The sequence below is a fragment of the Urocampus carinirostris genome, chromosome 2 (genome assembly GCF_059441175.1).
Source record: "Urocampus carinirostris isolate Australia breed hairy pipefish chromosome 2, RoL_Ucar_1.0, whole genome shotgun sequence".
In the NCBI taxonomy this organism is placed as follows: Eukaryota; Metazoa; Chordata; class Actinopteri; order Syngnathiformes; family Syngnathidae; genus Urocampus; species Urocampus carinirostris.
In genome coordinates, this window is record NC_142350.1 from 20894630 (window position 1) to 20920913 (window position 26284).

Consider the following 26284-nt stretch of genomic DNA (forward strand, 5'->3'; position numbering starts at 1 on the left):
CGGATATTTTTGAATGGCAGGCCACCGGGCCAATATGTCTGGGATGATTTACCTCATGTCACCAATGTTTCTCTATGCGCAATGGAGTGCGTAGTATTCCAGTAATCCCAGCGGCTAAACTGGTAATCCCCTCAAGATGCCCATTAGCCCTCTGATGGTCTTTCCCCAGGGAAGGATCACTTTGATGAGCTGCAGAGCTGCCATACTTCTCAAAGGAGGGATGAACAGAGGAGCACATTTCTCGACCGCATTTTCTTTCTTGGGTAACGAGTACTTTAAATCGTTAACAACATACTTTTGTAACTTGGCTTTTTTTACAATATGGTGCGTTACTACAATACAGCAGATCATGAAATGCAATGTCCTTTAATCTAGTGGTTCTCAACTGGTTTGACTTAATTACTCAGCATACCACCTTACAACAAACTGCCAACTAAATCAAGAACACATTTCCCTCCTTCATTTGTTTTCAATGAAAGCATTGTGCAGATTAAACCAGGGATAGTGTACATTAGAAGAAAAAAATCCTATAATGACCAGCAAATCCAAAACAACTAAGTACCGTATGAAGGCAAAAGGACATACCTGTCTCGCCACGTGTTCTTTTCCGGGACTGGACCGAGTATTTGGACTTTGAAAAAATAGAGCTGGAGAGAATTAACGCAGTTAAAGACATTTATCACAAAGTTTCAAAATAAAGATAAAACAGAGTGATGATCAAAAGACAGTTCTCACAGTTCAAAAAGCCCTCGGAAATTGTTGGCCACAGTTTTTATAGAAAAGGGGTGTGGAATACAATGGAACGTCAACAGGCAAATAAATGAACTCGCATCTTATTCAAGAGCCCCTTGTTAAAACTGTCATGATTACCCAAGTGGAGTCACCTGGGGTAATCATGTGGCGCGCTGGAATGTGCTTCCTGATTGGTCAATGCTCCCCTTTTAAACGCGTTACGCGGAGAACTCCTCGTCGGAGGATTAACTTCTGTACCCCGTAAGACTCTCCCGATTACCTGCTTTCTTGTTTACCTGATTCTGCCTGCCTGCCTCCGATCCGACCTGCTTCCGTCCCAAGCTACGATCTCCTCTTCAGTCCCGGTAAACTCGACCTGCTTCCGTCCACGCTACGATCGTCTCTTCAGTCCCGGTAAACTCGACCTGCTTCCGTCCCACGCTACTATTGGCTACGTGTCCCGAAGCTGTCTTCACGGCGTTGCTGCTGACGTTCGACGGTCATCGCGTCTCCCGCTAACCCTGTACGCTTCCCCCAAATAAAGAATTGTACGAACGCTCTGGGGTCTCCTGCTCTGTTCTGGTCTTCCGTGACAAAAACTGGTCGCAGTTGTATTTTCAAGGTTGCTTGATAAGATAAGGCTGAGGCATCGGAAGACCTTTGCTGGGAAAATACTGATATGAAAATAGAGCAAATAAATACTTCATTCAAATATTTGGATAAACATAAATGCATTCATTGCAAGGATAATTTATAATGCTATTATTGAAGTAATGCTGTGATGAGTAAGTAATAGAGTTATAATAGCTGGAAAACTCATGTTATGGTAAAAACAGACGTAGTGACCTATTTTAATGATCTAACACATATATTGTGGCATATAAGCCTTCATTGCACATACGAAGCCCCATAAAACTGCTTAAAACACTTGGCCACGTTGTATCTACCAATACAGTCTGCAATCTGATACCTTGGCAATACATGAGGAGAAAAATATGGTGTCAGCGTATCTCGTTTTTTAAAAATTATATTCCCTTCATACTAAAAATAATAAAGGACAAAAAAATACACATTTTTAGTATAGCAGCCATAAATTTAAGAGACAATTTTATAAAATTTGTTTTTAATTAGCAAGAATAGAGCAAAGTGATAAACAATGTAGCTATTTTAAGCACACCATTTAATACTATACAATGAAAACATCAAAATGCAATACAGCGGGTTCAGAAATATTTTTCTTTTAATAAATTTGTTCTATTTCCTGATAGATAAAATCAATAATTGGTGAAAAAAATAACACGTAAAGAAAAATGTAGCCAGCTCTTTGAAATATTGGTACAAAGAGGACAAAAGGGGTACCAAATCATTTTTATTTGTCGTACATCTTTCAATCCGTTTTCTTTTACAAATGATCATTATACGTTTAAAAAAGTTTGCCCAACCCAGCTCATTCAGGAACTGAATGAGCCACCATTATCGATTTGAGCGTAATTCTGCGAGTTAACCTTCTGCAATTGAATGCAAATGACAATGTGGTGAAATAATGTTCATAGATGTACTTTAAAGAACCGAATCAACTTCTCCAGTTCACATAAAAATGAGCCCCGCCCATCTCTAGCGCAAATGAACACTTTCTAAATCAAATCAAAATGAATCGCTTGAAATTAAAATATAATTAAAATGTGCTAAATCATTCAGTATGTAAAAGGACAACTAATAATGAATTGCATCAAACCCACTTGAATCGAACCGGATGATCCGTATCGTATTTAATCTGTCTGTAATCCGTCTGAATTGAACCGAATCGGATTGTTTTACTTTCAACCATGAAGCATGCTGTAATTACTTCACATCCCACTTCAAAAAAACACTTGTTTTTCGAACTGGTTGATACTGTTTGGGAAATTGACGAACTGAAACGTTATCAAGATGAACTGAAACCTGGATTTAGCTGTTTCTTTATTAATGAAGTTTAAAGACATATCTCATTTTGGTTTCTAATACCCAAAAAAGGGTGTTTTTCATATTTGACTTTTTACTTTCCCATTTAATGTTTTACTCCACATCCTATTCCTGAGCCGGGCTTGCCCCCCAGCCCAGATTCCCACTGAATAGCTACCGGCAAACTGCGTGGGCAGGGATCGACGCTCCAGTCTCATTATAAAAAAAAAAAAAAAAAAAAAACATGATGTTGAAAAGGAATTCTTTCCTCAGAGTGTGACTCACGAGTTCTGGCTGACTCAATCTTACGGAAGGCTTATGTCATTTTTGTTCTGTCTGATGTCCCGGCTAGGGTTTCTATACGATAGTTTGGGTCTTTTTGTGGGGGTTCATGCTTGTTGTAGTTGCGGATGCAGACCTGTGTCTCCTTCAGACTTGAGGTCCTCTACCTGTCTGATGGTTTTATTCAGGGACTTTTGTAGATTTTTGATGTTGTTCCAAGTATCTGCTTCAGCGATTCCCTCCAAGTTAAGGGTTTCTTCCACTATTGCCCTTATAAGTGGCTCTACTATTGCTTTCATTTTTCACATCCTCTTTAACTCCTCTTTTATCCCGGGGCATGCGTCTAGTTTCTATGTTGCTATCACTTGGCTACATCTATCACTATCAACTGCTTACCTCTGATGTTCTTTGACCACCACAATACCGGGTTGGTTGGCTGTTGATATCATTGTAAAGTCATTTATTATTCATTTGCTACAAAGTTAAACATTGAGCATTACAGTGACTTTACAGTTGAGAATAATATTGTCCTTGCTTCCTGTTTGTCTACGGCTATCGACCCGTTTTGTCCATCTGACCGCGCTCTGATCTCCCGCTCCGGCTAACGACCCGTTTTTGACCACCGACCACGTTCTGATCTCCTGATCCGGCTATTGACCCGTTTTTGCCCCTGATCACGCTCCGATCCTCCATCCCGGCGAATCACTTCCGCATTCCGATCCCGCTCCGATCCCGTGAGCTTCTTGCTCCCTCTGTCCAGCGAGCACCGGATCGGAGGCATTTGTTTCTTCGATATCCCAATAAACTTTTGTGTGGAACGTTACGCGATTGGGTTTACCATTTGTTCTGGTTCTGACAGACGGCCTTGGTAGAGATGCTCGTCTCAAGTTGACAACCTTTGCTTGAGAGGACCAAGTGTATTTTCTTATAAACATGGTGCTGGTGTCTGTTTTTTTGTTGTTGATTTTTTCATGTCATCTGTCATTTAGGAATGAACTCTTAAAATATTAGATACCACTCTCCTCAGTCTGTCTTTTTTTCCTAAAATAAAGAGGAAGGGGTCAAAAAACTGGGCAGATTGTCTTCAGGGCTTTAGCTGATCACATTCTCCTCATAAGTTGAGTTGATATCTCCTGTCTCTCAATAAGTTATGTGATGTACTTGACAAGGTCTAAAACCATCGTGTCAGTCCGGACCTGGAAGTACAACTCGATCATTGGCCTCCTAGGTCTCATACATTTGGATACTAGACCCTGAGCATACATTCCATAGTCATTACAGATGTTTCTGTACACCACTACCTGGTTATGAGAAAAATGTACCCATTGCCTGTTAGTATCTTGCACCCTTCTATGACGTGTTATCCCAATGTCTTCTCGACACAGCATGTATCTGCGATCTTGTCTGATGTGGTTGACACTGGCCTCTATTGCGTTAGTATTCAAATCATGTTCCTGTGCTGCCATGATCAGTGCCCCTGGGCTGTCTTTTAGTGCAGTCTATTCCAGCTGTTGGTATGTTCTTTCAATATCAGCATCTTCTTCAATTAGTCTGTGGGAAATCTCATACAAGGACTGGTTATTGCTCACTCCCCAAGCTGGAAGGATGGCTGTAGCAGGTAACTGGAACATAGGAAATATTTGTCAAAAAAGGGAATTGAAACAAAGACCGTGTACGAAATCCTGTGAAAGGTTCCCCTGAACCTCAGCCCTGTTCCTTTATCTTAGATAATCACTATATTAGAAAATATAAATCAGGAAACTGCACATTCTCCTAACTATTTATAATCCAAAAAAGCTTGAATAGACAGTTGTGGGGCCTCCTTCAGCATGACGCAGAAGAAATCTCTCTAGCTAGTGCTTAGCCTTATACCGTTTGGGTCGCCTCCCCACACAGGTAGTGGCGACAGCAATTTTTCTACATACAATTTCAAATGTGCGATTATTTCTTCACAATATGTGCTCAACATGTCCACATATTCTACCGAAACATAGTTTATTTCTTAGTCGGACTACGTTCCTTTTTACGAGCGAACACGTTCCGGTATAAAAGCCGAGGCACCCTAATACTGCCCCTCATTAGCGAGGTATAGGTTTTTAGCGAAGCATCGCTCTTAAAGTCTCGTTAACCGCTCAGGTACATTGCACATATTTACGAGGACGGCCCTGTTTAAAGATTTTGTGTCGGCGTCCTAACGACGCAGAAGCACAGGCAACCGACGGAGCCGACGTTCCGATGGGAACAACGCGTGTTCCTCTCTGCTCCGGTGCATCGCTTCATTATCGTCGCCCACACAAATACACAAATTCAATTAAAAACGGCGTGTAGTGACCTTAACGCACAGAGTCTGCGCCTTTGTGGACGTATCAATTAATCACCGTCTGTCACTGGGCCATTATATGCCGTGTTTCCTCACTGGACCATTGCCTCCTTTTGATACTGTTTTTTGTGTGTGCTTCATTGTTATCCTCCAACTCCTAAATCAGACGTGAAAATCTATCATCTTTGTGAGAAATTCACAATTCTGAAGTCAAAAAGGGTGATCCATGTGAATGATATAGATCAGGGTTCTCCCAACCCTTTTCAAGCTGAGAGCTATTTTTCCTATTTATTAGCGCAAAGCCAAGTCTAGTCATGTTTTTTTGTGTAGCTCTTCATCAAAAGGAGTCTCAAAGGGCTGTGCAGACCACAGACTATTGTAAACTACGGACTATTATTAAACCAACTAATCTAAATACATGAGGGCAAGGAAAAACTCAAAAACCTCAGCATGAGGAAAATGAAAAAACCCTGAGAAGGGACCGCACATGAGGTAATCCCCCTTCCAAGATGACCAGGCTGCAATGGATGTTGCATTAACACACAACCAGAATTAAAATAAGATATCAAATAATTAAAGTATAACTTAAAAAATAAAAAAGCACCCAGTTTAATATGCATTTCTAAAATAACAACTTATCTGCTACTACTTACTATGTTGTAACTATGTTATTACTAGATTATTTAGTAGAGGAAGAAAGAAGCAATAAATAGAGAAAGAAAAGGAGAACTAAAGAAAATGATAGATAGAAGAGAAAAAGAAAGTGAAACAGATAGAGAGGGAGAAAGAAACAAAGGCAGAAAGAAAGAGAGCGAAGACAAAAGGACAAGAGAAAGATAGAGAAAAGGAAGATCAAGATGAAGAGATAGAGAAAGAACATTAAAAAGAAATAGAAATAACAAGAGGAAAAATGAAGGAAAGTAATAGAGCAAGATTAAAAGAGAAGAACACGAGAGAGAAGATGATGAGATAGAACGAGAGCGAGAGAGATAGAGAAAACAAGGGAGAAGTAGAAAGTATAGTTAAATTAACTCAGCATTGGTAAGCTCTAGTCAAAACAGATCCGCGGGCACCCCAGCTGCCCTCAGGGGGCACCCTGGTGCCAAGGAGCACCACGTTGTATAGTGTTGATCCGAGAAGAATGTACTGTGAGATTTCCCAGAGTGGATTGGGGTGCATTTGAACTCTAATCAGTTTAGTTCAGCACTGTATTCATTCGTGTGTAATGAACATTCGATCTATTTTTATTCACGGTACGAGCAACAAATGTTACAGAATATAAGAAAATGGAAAGTTGTCCTGAAAAATAAACACAAAACAGTACAACGAAGGAAACAACACTTTGGTGTATCTGATATCCATTCATCCATCCATTATCTGCACAACTTATCCTCAGTAGGGTCGCGGGGGTGCTGGAGCCCATCCCAGCCGTCTTCGGGAAATGGGCAGAAGACACCCTGAACTGGTTGCCAGCCAGTCGCAGGGCACACATAGACAGACAACTCACTCGTACATTCGCACCTAGGGACAATTTGGATTGGCAAATTAACCTGAAATGCATGTTTTTGGAATGTGGGATGAAACCGGAGTGCCCGGAAGAAAGCCACGCAAGCACGGGAAGAACATGCATTCAATAAAATACTTTGCATATTTTATACTGGTATTGTGTTTATAGTTGTCTACAAATTATGTAAAACATGGCTGCATGTAATCAACTAGGTTTGTCACTTTCGATATGAAAAAGTCAAACAAAATATTATCCCGATTATTACTCAAAGATGCGTTAAACACAAAAAAAAATCTGTATTTCCTCCACACCTTCTCACATTTTTACGCACATTTTAAATTGTTGTTAGCGCCACACTAATCAGTGACAGGGTGTTTATTCGGAGTGCTTCATGATCAGTATGCTGGATGCCAGCCTAATGTTTTAAAACATTAAAACGAGATGACAGAATGTGGCTCGAAAAACCTTGGCCGGAGCAAAACGTGCTCTGTGTCTGGATGAAACAAAATAATCCCGTAACAAATATTTTAGCGATCGCTCAGTGCCAATATTGAGCTGCGAAAAGTACTGTTTAATTTTGTTTCTATCCTCTGGAAAGGCTTGGGACCTATTGGAGAGGATACAGACTTTGGAGGAAATCTGAGTCATTATTATATCTGCAGGACACATTTCCCCCAGCAGTGACCACTCCGAAATGTCCGTTGAATAGATTGAGCGGTGGTGGGATGTCAGGGTCTGCAAAGCCTTCACTGCTGGCCTCAAAAATATCTGACTCATGTGATGTCATTGTATACATATCTAAAAATGTAGGCTACATATTTTTGGCTTACACCGAAAGGGGGAGACAAATAGATGCATCTCATCTCATCTCATTAGCTGCACCGCTTATCCTCAGTAGGGTCGCGGGGGTGCCGGAGCCCATCCCAGCAATCATCGGGCAGTGGGCAGGGGACACCCTGAACTGGTTGCCACCCAATCGCAGGGCACATGGGGACAGACAACTCGCTCGCTCATTCGCACCTAGGGACAATTTTGGAACTGGCCAATCCACCTGAAATGCATGTCTTTGGAATGTGGGAGGAAACCGGAGTGCCCGGAGGAAACCCACGCAAGCACGGGGAGAACATACAAACTCCGCACAGTAAGTCCGGTAGCTGGATTTGAACCCACACAGGAGGTTCCCAGGACCTTAGAACTGTGCCACACATGCGCTAACCACTGCGCCGCCGTGCTGCCAAATAGATGCATCATCTACTCAATATCTAAAAATCATGTCATCACACAAGATTAAAAATCGCATAGGTAAATCGCAGATTTAGTATGGCTCTGCAAAATACAAGATTCATATTGGATTTCTTTCCACACAGGAGAAATTGGAAGAATAGCTTTGATAGTAATCAAAAAGTGCTTGAATTTGGCCTGAAAGGTGTATGAACCCTGTAAATAATGAGAGTTAAATGCAATGTGGCTTCCGGCCTCGCAACCTGAAATGTCTTTTTTTTTTTTTTTTTTTACGTCTTCATCTGCATAAAAGCCGGAGTGACACTAACAAAATAAAACATAAAAAAGCAATTTCTGCATTCATATTAATGACTTATTGTGGCCTTGCTCAAAATTTTAGATTAAGGAACACTTTTATCAGTCTTTGGCAAGGGTCAACCTCCAAAATCGTACTATACAGTAATCCCTCAGATATCTTGTTCAATGGGGACCAAAACCCCCCAGCGAAAAGTGAAAATTGGCAACGCCCCTTACCATGACGTCCTATTAACTGAGAGTATATAACTAACAAAATAACAACTAAAGATCTACAAATAAAAACACAATTTCAGTTTAATGAATGGTCTCTTTTGTCATTGTACTAAATTACAACAAAATTGGAGGTCTTCTCCTTTCAGCAGCTGGGTAGCTGCAAGCTAATATCAGGTATCCTTAAACTGAGCCAGGTCTCTGCGATAATTTAAATACAACAGTCAAGACAAAGCTGTTTCCCATGAGTTAAAGTTCTTGGTCATCGGTTTCATGGGTAATGAATCTGGCGTTGGTGAGATGAAGGCTTTGCAGGGGTAGCTAGTGAAGGTTGTTGCATGTGCTAGCCTTAGCAATAGGATGGACCTGCAGCCTCGGTGTTGCCTTCTCTCCTGCCGCCGCCTTATTCCTTTCACCGGCCCAAAAACAATCCAGAGAGGACCCGCTAGGTATCATCATTTCTTTTTGCTTTTCTGACCTTCCTCCGAGTCCGATTTAATTGATGAATTTATCATCAATGCAACAACCTGCTATTTGACTGACTGCAAACACCAGCCTATCAGAGTAGCGCACACGGACAGTCACACCCACCCAACACACAAAGCCCTCCCTAGCATGCCTCAATAACATTTGCTTTGTGCTGTCTGCTGCAGAACACAATGCACGATACGTTGATATCAATGCTCATAAAGAAAACTAAATTTAAAATCCACAGAGCAGTGAACCAGCGATAACCGAAGCGCAAAGTAGTAAGGGCATTATCGTATTGTACTTCGAAAGCCTCGTTTTGTGTAAAAAGCCTTTCAGTCGAAACTCGGGATATTCCGCCAAGACGGCTTTTATTAAAGGTTGAAGGCAATAACCATCCTCTCAGTGTTAGACGTTTGCCGAAGCCTTTTGCACGTCTCGCTTCTGATGAATGTGCATCGACTCTTTCAAGATCAATAGCAAAGTCCACTTTTTAAGGAATTCCATTAATTTTTCCCCACTGGATTTTTTCCAACCGCACTGCACTTGATTTTCAAAGTCCAACTCTTGCACATCCCAATCGAGAATCGTCTAAAGAAAGGCCGGATGCGCAGAGGCTTCGATTGGAAAGAACACTTACCGACGTTATTGCCTCATTGGGCGACGTGATGATAGCGGTATCTATCACATCTGTTCCCAATCCCCTGGAAAAGTTGCGATCTGGCAGATACCGCACCGGGTTGCAGCCAAAAGCCTTCAGTTCCACTGTGATAATTATCCGATTGCTCAGTGTCCCCCCACCCAGGAGAACTACGCCATTATAACGTATACAGCAGGCGTGTCAAACAATCGTTCCACCATAAATTTTAGAGAATGGCACAAACAATAAATCATCAGATTATTTCTATCAAAAGTTGTGATTTATTTACATAAATACAAATCAAAAACGGACATAGCCCTACTGATGAACGAGGTTCCGGACGATCGTTCGTAAGTTGAATTTGTTCGTAAGTTGCTTCAGTGCTATATTTTGTATAAAATGTATGTGTAAGGTTTATATAAGTATGTTTAAGGCTTGGATAAGTAACCTGTATAGTTTTGTACTAAAAAATAAACATTTCATAAAGTACCATGCTCTATAAAGATAAATAAAGTGGAGTTTAACTTACTTTTGGAAGATGAGCTTCATGAGCTAGGTGACTTCCTCCTCCGTGGTCAAAAGTAGCCAAAAAAATAGCGTTCCGGCCAATTTCTCAACCGCATCAAGCGAAACATCTCGCCTCTTCTTTACACTTTACACCAATCCTATTGAATGGATGCACAAGATATTAAAATAATCAAACAATAAAAATGTTAAAGTTAAGTCAAGCCAAGTCAAATGTATTTATATAGCCCCTAATCACAAACATGTCTCAAAGGACTGCACAGGATTACAATTACACCATTACCTGATCTTAAACCAACATACGGGCAAGGAAAAACTCAAAACCTCAGCACGAGGAAAAAAAGAAACCTTGAGAAGGGGCCCCACAAGTGGTAATCCCCCTTCCAGCATGACCAGGGTGGAATAGATTTAGCATTGAGTTACAGTACACAAACATAGTAAACATCAATAAAAGAGAAAATTAGGTAACATGTTGAAATTTGTCAGGAAAGTGCATGACAGCTATGACGCCCCTAGCCTGTAAACTAGTCCATAAAGTCCTGACAGCAACGATGGCAACGACGCAGCTTCCCATCTCTGCCAGCTGGTCAATGCAGGCATTGACATGCTTCAGGTCAGACGCTGGTCTGCTGATTCATCTCAAACCGTCCTTCTCCTCCGTAACACCACCAGCCAGGCAGTCGGAAAAGCCAGGACAATACAAAATATGAGGTGGGCATCAATCATACGCTTTTGAATATAAGTGTTTCTTAAGTCTGGATTTAAAAACTTCCACTGAGGTTGCAGATCTTATCTCCGGAGGCAAAGCGTTCTATAGCACCGGGGCCCGGATGGAGAACGCTCTTGCTCTTGCAGACTTCTTGGCTCTTGTAGTCACAAGTAGACCGGCATTTTCCGAGCGCAGACTCCGTGCAGGAACATAGGGGGGAATCAAATCAGAGAGGTAAGAGGGTGAAAGTCCATGCAAACATTTATATGTTAATAAGAGAACCTTAAAGTCACATCATAAGTGGACTGGGAGCCAGTGCAAGTTGGCCCATACAGGAGTAATATGCTCAAACTTTTTTGTCTTAGTCAAAAGTCTAGCTGCCGCATTCTGAACCAGCTGCAAACTTTTAAAGCTAGACATCGGGAGACCGGAAAGCAATACATTACAGTAATCAAGCCGAGAAGTAATAAACACATGAATTAAAACCTTTGCGTCTGATTGGGACAGCATCGAACGAATCTTCGCAATATTACGGAAGTGGTAGAAAGCTATTCTAGTAATAATTTTCACTTGTGACAGATTAGGATCAAATGTAACACCTAGATTTTTGACCGAGTCACTATGGGTGATATTACATTTGTCTCGGTTCAGGGCAGTGTTTGAAAATAACTCACGACAGTGAGCTGGACCAACAATCAACATTTCAATTTTTTTCTGGGTTAAGGCGCAAAAAATTAAGTGACATCCATCTTTGAATCTCAGTAAGGCAAGCCTCCAGATTTCTACTACTTAACTGTCCAGTTGTCTCCAGTGGCACATACAGTTGAGTGTCATCTGCATAGCAATGAAAACGAATATTATACTTGCGGATAATGTTACTTGCGGAAGCATATAAATACTAATAAGAAGGGGGACAAGTACAGAGTCGAATGGTCGTAAGTAGGGGAGCGTCTAAACACACAACGGGTCATATTTTGTGGAAATTTGTTCACTCCTGCTTTGTTTGTGTATACTGGTGACTATAGAGTGACGACATACTTCTTTAAAGTACATACTAACTGTGGGACTCTATTAATAGAGAAACCGAGGACGCAAAAATCGAACCACGGAATGTTAAATAAATACCAGGTACTCAAATTCACCGCTTGTACAAAGACCAGAAAACAGTGACGACATTTTCTGTTTGTTTTTATGCCTGTAATATCTTTATTCAGTCCCATTGACGGCTATATATGTGTATTTTCTCTGGTGGTCTGGTGTCTAATTTCTCTATCATTACTGCACAAATGTGCCCAAAAAAATGGACTGTAATCTGACCTGCCATACATTTCGGAGTATGGCATACAAAGAACGTCTCCGGCTCAATGATATCAAAGGTTATGATTGTTTTCATAAATCCAAATCGAATTATTTATACAGCTGCTTAGGATGTAGAAGAACTGACATCTAGTCTGGTTCCATGTTAGAGACAATATTGCGCAGTATTTTCTGAGCCTCAGTAGGCCATGACTAGAAGTTTGATCTAATGTTACTTCCCGTTTACTGTTAAAACTTCTATTCTCTGTTTTTATTTTTATTTTAAATCAGTTTGACAATATACCAATCATATTTTTAAAGCATAGCTCCTAGTTGAGTTTTTTCATTGGTGAGTTGGTTTATATGTAAAGCGATTAAACAAATTAACACACTCAATTTCAAACACGAAAACTATCCATTGTTTGTGCATAAAATGTGTTGTGCTTAGAAAAAATCCCTTATTATCTGTTATTATATAAATGTGTAGGGTGGGCTACAAATGTAGGCTGAATGGCTATTTACTGAGCTGGCTCCTGAGGCAAACTGAGTTTGAAATGCCTGTATCAAGAATAATTATTTGTACATTTTTTACTTGAGTTTCTTTCTTACTTTTGACCTTTTTAAAATGAATAGGTGCAATGTTCTGCAGTAACATGTGGGAATGCGGGGGAGGACTTAACAATATCTAGATCAAGGGGTCTCCAACTTTTTCGCTGGAAGCTACTTTTTGTTACTAATCAGCCCAAAGGGCACACAGTTTGAAATGCATTTTTAAAATAAGATGTTATAACTATGTTGTTAGTATGCTATTAACAAGTTAACTCTTGGAAGTAGGGTAAAACCGAGTAATTGATTGAAAAAAAAAATGTACTGGAAAATCACCAGGCACTGGGGTGCAATTTTCAGCAAAGGTCAACGGGAACATCAGCTGGAGCCCCCTGATCTAGAATGTTTCAAACTCCTCTTTACCTTTGCTACCTGTACAAAACAATAAATGGATCAAGTTATTTTCATATTTTATATACGTTGAACTCAATAACTGTTGTTGTTTTTTTTCCTATTGCCATCCAATTTGACCCATACAGAGCGGGTTAAATAAGGCCAATGGGGAATATCTTGCTTGTCCGAATCTGTTGCCGTCATCATTAATTCTCCCATGTTCCCGGTCCACCATGTCGCTGCTGTCTATATTTTGCCTACCTTATCCAACCCTCAACATTTTTCTTTTCTTTTCTTTTTTGCATTGTGTCCTCCTCCGCATGAACCAACTATTATGTTTTGGCAAGATAGTGAAAAGGAGAGATAACGGTTTCTCAATAGATGAAAAAATAAACTGTCTGGATACTACCATACATACATTTTGCTTATTTTGGGTCACCCTCAAAAATTGTTGGTTAAAACTTGCTTTTTACGCCCCCAAAAAATTGGTTCTCTGGGGTATAAATTGGCTTAATGTTTTTGACTATTGTGTTATTTTACCACCAAAACAAGTTTTTTGGTCATAATATTTTCCTTCCCAATTGTTGTCATAGGTAGATGCTAGCATTACCAAACTAACTTGACTTCTTATATGACAACTGCTGTTTCTTCCATTTCATTTTTCGAAAAGTTTTACCGGTACCTATTTATTTAGTTCTATCCATTTTGAATAACAAGAGATCAATTTGATTTGTTTGATTGTTTAGTTAAAGATTGATTTATAATTCTTTTTTCAAAATTAACTTTTCTTAAATCTCAAGATTTAATGATTTATATTTTTTGTTTTTCACAACAAAAGAATAGTATTCATATATATATATATATATATATATATATAATCTATTTTTTATAAGTAAAACCACCCCTAGTTGGAAAGAACTGTGTAAGTGCAACCTTATATGCACTTTATGTACAACAGAATATGGAGGATAACATTGGACATGTATACAGTAGTTGTTAGCATGTGTTATCATGCAAGGTTTTAAGGTATTTCGCCGTATTTGAGCAATGATTGATGTATTCAATAAACATTTAAACGAGAAAATTGACTTTTTAAGGTTTCTTCACTTTCCTAATTATGAGGTTTTTAAGATTTTCCTTGTCTAAGTTTCAGGGCAAACGCAGCCCTTTAAGACTTCTTGTGATTAAGGGCTATACAAATGAACATGGCTTGACTTGACTGAAAGGTAGTTATTGCACCTATATGGCCCCGGACCACAGTTTGGTGACATTCAGCAGTCCTCAAATTGGTACATAAAATCTCTTCCTATAAAATGAGGGTGGAGGCACACAAAAACCCATGTCTGTGAGTGGTTGGTCGTTCCAGTCCACCGTGAAGTCGCGTTAACGGCGGCCGGACCATTCATCACCCTGAGCGTTGTAAAAGCGTCCACTCAGATTTGTCCCACTTTGCGCCACAACGCCGCCTGAAACCGGACTTGGAAGGACACCCCAGGTAAAAGTGATTCATGAAGCCAGGTCGGAGATTATATACGGCCGCCTCCGCGATGAAGCTATCCGCCATCCCCAAGGTCGACGTTTACATTTCCGTGCCCGTATTTTACATCTGGATGTTTTCCACAATTTAGCACTTGATTTTAAAGGAATGGCCATATTCTAAACCGTACCTAATGTGAGAAAATAATACACATATGTGCATTATATCTATTCATGTAGATTGTAAATTCCAATTATTTTCCGAGATAATGCATTTTGAAGACAGTCTGTCTCGTCCTTGACTTCCTGAGCTCTGACGTCACGTGAAGAACACCAGCACCCTAGCAAGCCAATCAAAATATTGGTTTGCATGTTAACTAGTCGAAAAAGTGTGTTTAAGCAAAGTTTTCGGGATTTTTTGCAGAAAAGGCCTTGACGTTGTGTTGCAGGTGGGTTTAGCAATGGCACAACAAATGGCGAGTAGTCATAATGGGGTCAATTTGCAAAAATAACACACGCAGAGCTAACAAGGCCTAAACCAGCTGGGACACGGCAAGCTAGCCGACTGCTAAAAATGGATAACAGGGACTGATCTGCAGAAAACGGAAAGCTGGAGGATCAAAAGCATGAAGTAAGCAGCCAGGATAAGTAGGAGCCAACGACAAGAAAAAATGACGTCAACAAACATAAACTCAGCCGGGGAAAAACTAATTTGCATGGCAGGATAGCCAGCTAGTTTACTGCTAATGGTGATAACCTGTAAGTCTTAGGAAGGCCGCACACCAACGGGGGAGATATCTGGACAGTTTTATATTGATTGCAAGACACAAGGTGAAAAACTGGGCCCCGGATAAAGAATGCTCTTGAGCCCGAAGACTTCTTCCTAGCTCTTGGAGTCACAGGTAGACTGGCATTTTACAAATGTGAGTTACAAGGGCCTGACAAAAGCAAGCCCATGCCCGTCCACTTCCACTTTTCTGTTCGACGGGACTGTTGGCCAAGCTATATCTCTGTATTGAAGATCACAGTGAGGCCGGGCGTCCACGTCCACATTCCTATGCCGACCAGTGTTGCTCCGTTGAGCATACTATATTCACGGCGTCGGCCAAGAACAAGTTGTAGACATTTTTATCTGTCTTCTTGGGACTCCGGTTCAAAAGCACTCAGCAGAGAGACCCATCGCACTCACTCACAATCAATACAAGTCCCATCTTGGACATAAAAATAACAACAAAACAACGAAGAAAGAAGGAATCCAACACAACATTTGTACAATTGTTTCAGACTTTGTCCAAGTCAGCAGCCTTCTTGATCAGCCGTGTTTTAATTTCATCCGGGAGACTTTCTGTTGTCTAAACAAAACCTTTACAATTTGCCGTCCATTTGAAAGGTGCCTCTTGGGTGATTTCCGAGTTCATTATGGTGAGATTTTCGTCAATGTAGAGTTGTTTGACCCTCTAAAACAGCAACAGCAAAGAAAAAAAAAGGAAAAAATGCAAAGTGATAGCCCAAAGGAGTAAAGAAGGAACAATTCCTGAGCAGGTGTGGGACTCCGGAAGAAGACTTTGTAAGGATGTGTAAAGGGCTTTTCACTCAGTTTGTGTGTAAGCATGGGCAGGACTGATGTCTAGTGTCGCTGTGTTGTCGCCAACAAGTCAAAGGGGTAGTTATTACTGCAGGCGATGTGCACTTGACTGCAGACGGACATCAACACAAAGGACTACGATACACCACCGCGATGCAATTTTCCTGTCTGAAATCTACCTCCAAGCCTTGTTGGTATCGCCACCATAGTGTCAAATAACAGTAATAAAGAAGTGTGCTTTTTTAAGAGTTTTGATGAAAAAAAAGAAATAAAGCATGACATTTAGAAGGACAATTTCTGAAAATCAAGGTAGTTCTGTCTGTTGCCAGTACATATCCCCTCAAATATTCAAATATGATAGGAAGCTGGCATAGTTATGTTGATTCTGTTTTTGATGGAAAAAAGTGCCCCTAGAGTTCTTCTTTTAATGGTAGTGGAGAAATTGGAAAATTGGCTCAAACAAGCTTGAATTTCGAGTTTGAAGTGAGAGTGAAGGACGTGTCGAGATGAGTCGGCGGATCAGTAACTGGACTTGAAACTTTTAAACGTCTGCATCGCCCAGCTGGCTGGGATGAGATGCTCTGTTGTTGCTGTTGTGGATTTTTTGGGAACATTTTACTTATTTCCTATGTGTTTAATTGATGTTCACTATGTTACCAAATGCTAAATGTTACTAAATCTATTTCAGCCTGGTCACCCTGGAAGGGAGATTACCACTTGCGAGGCCCCTACTGAAGAATTTTTATTTTCTTCATGTTGAGATTTTGAGTTTTTCCTTGCCCGCATGTTGGTTCAGGATCAGGGGATGGTGTCATCCTTTTAGACATTTAGTGATTAAGGGTTATACAAATAAATGTGTTTTGACTTGATTAGACCATGAAAAAGGAGCCGCTGCAGGACACAGCCCACAGCTAATTACACACTTGTGCTCTATATAACATGCTAAAGTGGGCATTTGCACGTCACACTGGGTATTTGTGTATTGTATTCTTTTGGCTTTATTGTTGTACTGTTCTCAGCTCAGGGATGCTGCTGGAAATGTGAATTTCCCTTAGGGGATGAATAAAGTATCTATCTATCTATCTATCTATCTTTATTATCCCCTCAAATATTACAGATTTTTGAATAAATTCATCAATACAATTGCCACGCCTCCATCGCTCCCTTGTTTATACCTTGTCATCCATTGAGCATGCCGCCGGCGTCACCTCCCCATTTCTCACGAAGTCTTGCGGTGTATGACAAGTCCCTTTTTACCGCCGTCAAGTTTGTGACCTCCCACGTGTGCCCAGCACAGCGTTTAATCCCTCGCCGTCATATTTCTTCTTTTACGCGCTACCTCTTTTTCTCGGCACTCCATCTAATCCACCCCGTTCCCCACCCCCAAGCCCCCGACCCCATCCGTGCCCATATATCTCTCTAACGACCGTACCTTTAAGTCGTTGTCAGCCATGACACCTCCCCTTTGAATGCCAGTGGAGGCGTGCAATCTGTCTCTGCCTATCTGCACGACACAGGTGTGTTGTTTGTGTATTTGCACACCAGCATGCACGTCCGCTTGTGTTAGCGCTCCCCCCGTTCCATCGGGTGGGTGCTTGTCTCTTCCCCTGCATGTGCCGATGTGTGCACCCTTGCCCATGCCCGTCAAGTGTAATAGTAAGTGATGGGATAGCCAGAAGCCTAAACAAGCTTTAGCTGGAGGAGTGGAGGATGGTGGAGGGGAGGTCGGCAGTCACAATCTATCTAAATGTCTAAAAAAGAGAGGGGGGAGTGTATGGTTAGGGAGGAGGGAGGATCCCCAGTTTTAAAACATGCAAAATATTAGGAAATCGTGCATGTTGTTTGCAGAAAATCTTTATATAGTAGTCCCTCGGTTATCTCAGTTAATAAGGATCAGAATCCCCCCTCCCCCCTTGCCATCCCCCCACAACGTTCATAACAGCCCCCAAGGGTAAAATTTACCTGCAGATGGCATCCTTACGGACTGAATATATGACTGAAACAAAATAAAAACTAAATATATATATGTATATGTATCTCTCTCTATATATATATACATATATATATCAGAATCACAGTTGGGTGAATGCTCTTTATTGTCATTAAACAAAAGCACGACAAAATTGGCTTAATAGTCCTTTTAGTGCCAAAAGCAGAACGTAGCTGGCTAGCATCAAGTATCCTTGGGTTTAGCCAGGTCTCCGCCATAATTAAAATACAACCTTCCCAAATGTAGCAGTTCGGCATGAGTTGCAGGTCCAGGTCATCCGTCTCATGGGTGATAAATCTGGCATTGGTGTGGCATTAGGCCGGACCAGCAGCACCACTCTTGTCTCCTCCTTCTAGAGTCGCTTCTGGAACCTGATAATAATCCGCAACGCTCCTTGCTGGAGATCACAATTACATTGCGCTCTTATGACTTTCCTCAGAGTCCCCTTCAATGAATGAATTCATTTTCAATGAGCCACTAAAAGCTAACAGTTACCATCAAGGTTCCCTCTAATTTTCCACGGGTCTGAGCGTTCACACAAAGTCGGTGAGCAACGCTTGAAACAACAGTGAGCACCAGCAATCCCAAATGTGGCAACTAAATCATTATCAAACATGTCTAAAACTTGACATCAAGTTACATTTTACTGAGTTTCCGGCAATGCAATTTTTTTGTTTTACTTCTGAATGAATTGACTAATGTATTATTGCAAAGGTTTTACGGCCTACAAACATAATTTGTTTTTACATCAATCCTTTCACAAGATTTTCATTTTTTTTTTTCCCGGTATCTTTTGACGCATGTTGGTTTTAGATCAGGGGATGGTGTAATAATAGTCTGAAATAATAGTCTGTGCAATAACCTGTGCAGCCCTTTTAGACTCTTTGTGATTAAGGGCTTGACTAACATTTTTGGGACTTATTGAGTCGGTTGCAAGATACAGAACTGTATTTCATCACATTTTTTTAGTGGAAGTACAATGTTGGCAAAAAGATTGACTTGGTATAATTGGAAATTATTTGAATGCAACACAAACATTTTCTTCTTTTTCCCTGTCTTTTTTTCAATTTTTTAAAATTCCTTTAAACAATCTCATTGTGTTTATTTTTTCCTAGCTGTTACTTTTTTCTTTTTGTTCTCCATTCACTTTTCCTTTGTTTGTTTCTTTTATTTTTTTCTGGCTTTTTCCTGAATTTTCTTCTTTTTTCTCTTCCTTTTGTTTCTTTTTTTCCCAGCTTTTCACTACTTTTTCATTTTGGTATTGTTTTCTTTTTTGTTCTATTCCCCCCTTCTTTTAAGTAATTTTGTGCACAATTTTACATACTATTTGGTATTGTAGGGATTAAAGAGGCAAAAACAACCTGAAGATCCCTTTGGGACCCAAAAGAGCCGGTTCTCCTTAGTGAGCCGAGCCGAAGAAGCCGGTTCTCGAAGGACTTTACTGACTTTACTTTTCAACTTCGTTTGACATTGACTTCAAAATACCGCATTTAGAAAACAGCGTCAGGGGAACCTGTGTATTTTTACCTTCATGCACTGTAACTTTGACTTAATTCGCTTCTTAATTAGCAATTTCGAGTACTGATTTTTGTGCGCTGGCTAGATTTTCTTGTGCGCTGAGAATGTGCAGGCAGTCCGCGATTGCGCATGCGCGCAGCTTAGAGGGAACATTGGTTACCATGCTTTCCAATTTGTATTGGGTGGGGACATAAACTTGTGCGCCCCCCGCTGTCTGACATAATACACCGGCCAATCACAGAAGCATGCACGGTCTCGCCCACCCAGCACACAAATCCTACCAAACCTGCGCCCTGATAGCATTTGCTGTGTGCTGTCTGAACTCAATGCATGCTATTTCATCAATGACAATAACGGAAGTTCAATTTGAAATCCACAAAGGGGTCAACCTGGGATATCCGAAGCGCACACCAGGGAGGGGTCTCTGTACATTGCAAGGCAGTACCCCCGAAAAGGCTTCTTGGTGTTAAGATTGCATCACAACTTGTCAGTCTGAGTCACAACGTGTTTCCCTTCGAGCCTTTGGGGCTGACAGCGAGGTTAATCTGCTGTTCGACCCCCCCACCACTCTTTCCAGGGTGGGAGGGAGTCTCCCTCTGCTTAATCTCGAAGTCTACGGTGTAGCAACACATGCAAACAGACGTACTGCAAGATTGATAAAATACAATGTATAGTTCCTTGCAAAATGTATTTTTTCCATGTTGCAATATTTCAGGCTTCAGACTTAAATGTACCAAAAAAATCAGACATTTTCTAAGAATTAACATGTCGGAAACAATCTAGAAAAGAAACCACATGTATTCATTATTTCTTTTTGTGCAGACACATTTTACAAACATTGAAAACTAAGTGTTGCAAAAATATTACCCGGGCATCTCAGTCCCTGCTGAAGAAAAGTAACCTCAGAGCAGGATGCTACCACCACAATGTGTGACAGTGTTTGGTGTTTTCAAGGTGATGTGAAGTGTTACTCTGATGCCAAAAACGTTTAATTTTGGTCTCATCAAACCAGAGCACCTTATTCCACATGGTATTTGTGTCTCCCATGTGGATTCTTGCATACACAAAAATGCTCTCCCAATATTAAAATAACTGTTAGCCAAGTTCTCCGGGAGATATGTAAATTTTGCAAAATATTCTTTTATCCCATTCCTGCTTTAACCATTTTCACAACTTTATCCACGACCTGCCTGGTGTGTTCTTTGGTCTTATAATGGTGTCTGTTAAAAAACAAATACATCAATTAGATATAAACAAATCCATAATCCTTGCGGGCTCCACTAATATAATAATAATAATAATAATAATAATGATAATAATAATAATAATAATAATAATAATAATAATAATAATAATAATAATAATAATAATAATAACAATAATAATAATAATAATACATTGTATTTCGAAGCACCTTTCTGGTCACCCAAAGTCGCTGCACATATGAGTAGGACACAACAATAAACGAAGAGTAAAACAAGCAAGTAATAAAAAGCCAATAAAACACATTATAGTTAGAAGGGGCGCTGTGTGGGGCATATGATCAAGAATAGGCAAGTCTGAAGAGGTGAGTTTTGAGTCCGGATTTGAAGGTGGACAGGGTCGCAATATTTTAGAGCTCAGGTGGCAATGCGTCCCAGAGCTGGGGGGCAGAGCAGCTGAAAGCTCTGCTCCCCATGGAGCTGAGGCAGGAACGGGTATAGTTCGATGGAGGAAGGAAGATGATCTGAGGGTGTGGGATGGCGTGGCAATGTGAAGGAGGTCGGAGAGGTAGGGATGGTCAAGATTATGACTGGCCATGTAGAGCAGTGTGAGCCCTGGGGCACCCCTGAGTAGACTGGAGAGGGGTCAAAGTAGAAGGACTTGAATTGAATGAATTGAGTGCGGCCAGAGAGGTACGAGTGAAACCATTGGAGGGGTGTGTGGGATAGACCAAGTGAAGAGAGTCTGTTCAGAATGGTGGAATAGAAAATGGTGTCAAAGGTGGCACTTAGGTCGAGCAGGATTTGAATGAAAAGTAATCCAAAATCAGTGGCAAGGAGGAGGTCGTTTGTGGTCTTGAAGTGCAGTTTCAGTGCTGTGGCGCGCACGGAAACCAGACTGAAAGGGTTCAAATAAACTGTTGGTAGATGAGATGATAAGTTGGGAGGAGACTACCTTTTTGAAGACTATGGATATGAATGAGGGGTTTGAGATAGGGCGGAGAATGTTGAAGTTATTAGGGTCTAAACCAGGCTTTTTCAGTTTTAAGGTTGGAGAGGTAGGGCTGGTCAAGGTTATGACTGGCCTTAGCAGTTTTAAGGGCAGAGGGGACGGAACCGGTGGAAAGTGAAGAATGGATAATGGCAGAAATAAGGGGAAGCAGAGGAGAGAGGCAGAATTTTACCATGGAAGAAGGAAGGGGGTCAGGCAGACATGTGGCGGGCTTGAATAGAACAATTATTTCAGATAATTCAGTTGTGCTGGGTGAATGAAAGGGGGGAATTGATTTCTGTAGAGGAATGGCTCAGGTGTCAAGAGAGAAGGGTAGAAACTGAGGAGCTGGTGGATGGAGCTGGTTTTGTTATCAAAGAAACGCATCAGTGCCTTGCAGGTGACGGTGGAGTAAAAGTAGGGGGGTACGGAATGGGGAGGCTGGGGGATTTGTTGACCAAGGAGAAAAGTGATTTGATGTTGCCTTCTTCAGAGGGGATGATTTCATATCTGTCAAAATGTATGTTTTTGCCGTACAAAGTACGTTTATTATGCATTTTAAGACGTGTACGACGTACAAGAAAATCTCTACGGAAAAACGCAAATTTGTCAATGATGGGTACCATCCGGTATACACCGACTATCACGAAACGGCAAATCAATCAAGTCAAACAAGTAGCCTTTATCTCGGTATCGTTTTTCTTCGTTGCAAACGAAGCGAGCGGTTTGATGCTACTGTGCACATGCGTCTGCCGCCTGGGGATTTCCCAACATGCATCATTCCGTGGTAGTTGTGTAGTGAAACGAAGTCCGTCTCTGTTTAGAGAACCGGATTTTTCCGCTCCACTCATTAAAGTGAGCCGGCTCTCAAACGGCTCACTTGCTTTGATGCATTATATTCCGGATTATTATGTTGTAGAAGTTTAAATGGAAAAAATGAAAAAAGACAGGTTTGTGGTTATCCCTTTAATCAGTATATTACCGACAATAATTTAATGCAGAAAGTGACTTCATCATTTGAATAAGAAAATTATACTTAATTATATTTGCATGTATTTTCCCTTCTACAGTGAACGTCCAAGCTACTTCATTTTTGAACTTTTTTTATAATAAACCTCATTAATGTCGAGCAACTCAGTATCTCACAACAAAATGTTAATTAGCAATATATATGATATAACCAAACACTTGTACAATATAACATGTTAAACTAAATAAATAAACACGTTTGAAAAAAAAAATGGTGTAAGATTATTTTGTATTTTGTAAGGGAAAATATGACAGTTTGTAAGGGCATGGAGCCCTGGAGCTTGACAGGTATGTGATTTTCAGAGTAGTAGGCGGGTTTACTATCTGCAATGGCGTCCGTATAGAGAAGAATGTGAGTGTGAACATGTTTCTGTGTATTGTGAGTCCAGTTTTTTTGGGAAGGCGTTTTAGTTGACGGCCTTTTATTTTCAAAGACTCGAGATCAGGGGTAAACCAGGGAGTAGAGACGGGCCGGGTTTTCAGGGGGGCACATGAGTTGAGGATGTTAGCTTGACTGTTATTGTCGAGTGCTGAGAGTTCGTCTGGGTTAGTGGGAGATAATCCCAAGGGCCACAATTTGCCCCTGGGATGCGTATTTGAGATTACAGCTTTACAACAAATTGCCAGCTAGGTCAATGATTGATTTACGAGACACCGTAGTGACTATCGGCGACACATGTTGAAAAATGACCAAAGAGAAAACTAAAAATAGGACACGCGTGTACGTGCAAGTCAGTCTGACTGCCGCTGTTAATCAATCACCTGACTGCAGACCCTCAACTTTGCCCTCGACCCGGGAAATAAATCAAAATGGGCGGGGGACCGTTGAAACGTCACAAAAAGTATCGTATTTTCTGCACCCTGAGGCTTACTGGACTATAGGGCGCAATAAATTGAGATTACTCTAAGAGCTACTTTGTTCTATTTACACATTGTTCACATAATGGTGGAATGATTAATCAGTGGATTTGTGTCACTGATTAAAATTAATTATATGAGTTAAACAATGTTTCAAACTGCAATCAAACATGGTTCGTGGGGGTGAGCCTGTCGACACTTTAACACTGGTCCAGGAGTGGTACAGCTGACATAAAAAAAGGCAATAGAGCAAGTGCTTCAAACTATTTCGAGCTCAGGGGCCACATGGTAGAAAAGCACACTCAAATAGAGAAAAAATAAAGAAAATGAAAGAATAATAGCGATAAAAAGGAAGAAAAAATGAATCTGAAAATTGCAAGAGAAAGACAAATAGAGAATGAAAGAAAAAAAGACAAAGATAGATACAAAAAAGGAAATCCACCTACAGCCGTTTCAGGAGTGGCGCCTGGCTATTGGCACATGAAGAGGACACCTTTAAAAGGCAGAGAGCGGCTGGCTAGCTGCATTCTAGCATCGGGGATTCTCAGAGCGAAACAGGTCTCTATGTTGATTAAAAGTCAAGTCAGGAATTGGGTGGTTTCCCCAAAGATGTAGCTCCAGGTCATCCGTTTATAGGTAATGGATCTGACGTTAGTGAGATACAAGCACGGCTTGGGCTACTTGTGACAGTTTTTACATAGCCAGGCCGCAGTCTGTTTCCGGACCAAATAACAATCCATGGAGCACCTGCTGGTGTTCAGCATTTCTTTGCGTTCTTCTGATTTTCCTCAGAGACCATTTTCATCGATTAATTATTTTGAACGTAACGAGACGCTAAAATACTAGCTGTCGCCGTGCCACGCAGTCTGCCCAGGTGTTTGACTGACAGCATGTACCAGCCTATCACAGTCACATAAACAGAAAGTCACGCCCACCCGACATACATACACACAGCCACCTGTAAGCATTGCTGGGTGTTGTCTGCTGCAGGATGATACACACCATGAAATTACACAGAATAGAAATTACGATGTAACGAGGGAAAACTGTATTCCGTAAATTCTCGTGTAGTCATGCACTTCTATAAAGTAATTTTGAATTTTATATTCATATACACACATATATATATATATATATATATATATATATATATATATATATATATGACACTGTGTGTAATGACGATAATTTTCTTCTACTCTATTCTATATTATTTTATTTTATTTTAATTTATTTTAATTTATTTTAATTTATTTTATTTATTTTATTCTATAAATACCATTATAAGTATTTCCAATCCTACTCACTGCTTTCTGCTGTATATAAAGTGCACCTTTGAAATTTCTAGGTTTTTAGGTGCGCCTTATATTCCAGAATATAATAATCAAAACGATTAATCGTCGGCACTGGTTTCTTGGCTCTCCAACCGACCTGAACACTTCTGACCCCGAGGACCCTTCCCCCCTACTCGGCTCATGAGCTGGAGTCAAACTTAGTTTATCTGACGATTTTATGAATGCTAACGAGGTGATGATGAAACGCCGAGAAATCTGATGAAAAACACCATTAATGGCGTGCTGGTCTTTCTGAGGGGGCTGTTGAATTTATCTAAGACTTCAGTGATCGTAAAATTAGAGTGAGAAAATGTGTTTTAATGATGGTGATAATTCTTATTCGTGCTACTAGAACAGGGGTCTCAAACTCAATTTGAGTTGGGGGCTGCTGATGCTAGGATCCGGGTGAAGTCGGGCCCTAATAAAAACATTCCTTTGTTCTTAAAGGGACAGTGTTTTATATTTGTCCAATAAAGGTTGCTGTCATGTGTATTGCAACCAAAAAAAGAGTCCAATGAAGACTACAAACTACGGGGTTGGAAAGTGAGCAAAACAAATGAATAAACAGTATCCCTCCAATTTTTACCCAGCTTTTTTTAAAAGAAAGACAAAAAGGAGTGAACACATGTTTTTAAAGGAATACAAAATAGGGGAGAAGAAATAAGAAAAGCAGGCAGAAAAGGGAAACGGGAATAAATAAAAGTAGAGGAATAAACCCAAATAAGGAAAATGGGGAAAAAGAGAGAACAAAGAAAGGAAAGCAGTTAAAGAGAACAGAGACAAACAGGGAAAAAAGTGTTTTTCTTTTTTTCTTTTTTTAGTTTTTCTGTTTTATTTTTTGCCCTTTTTTTCTTTTATGGAAAATTCATATTAAGGCGGAGGCCATAAATGATCACCCTGGGGGCCGCAATAGGCCCTCCGGCCGCAACCCTTCAGACCCCTGCAACAGATAGCCCGACTTACCTTTATCCATAATGTGATAAATAAAATGCAGTTAATAAAAGCATGACATTTTTTTTTAAACATATTAGCATTTTTATTGCAACTCGTCCGCCGTCATGGAGGTGTATGCTACACTATGGCAGCCATCTTTGTAAAGTGTGAAACTTGAAATGTGCCACCTCTGAGCTGCCTCATTAAGCCTGCTGTTATTGTGGTGTATGTTCCTACAAAAAACACCTTTATCCATACCG

The 26284-nt window shown here is 40.5% G+C and overlaps 1 protein-coding gene and 1 long non-coding RNA gene across 3 annotated transcripts in view; one reads left to right on the forward strand and one right to left on the reverse strand.

The window, feature by feature from the left end:
• csmd3b (CUB and Sushi multiple domains 3b) overlaps nucleotides 1-26284 on the forward strand; it is a 493867-nt gene that overhangs the window by 130411 nt on the left and 337172 nt on the right. The gene's annotated exons all lie outside the window — the stretch shown is intronic.
• On the reverse strand, nucleotides 3360-17525 carry LOC148371326 (uncharacterized). Its single transcript, XR_015849634.1, has 3 exons — nucleotides 17345-17525; nucleotides 10169-10304; nucleotides 3360-4577 (listed from the first exon to the last, which is right to left on the reverse strand). It is a non-coding gene; the product is annotated as an uncharacterized LOC148371326 (long non-coding RNA).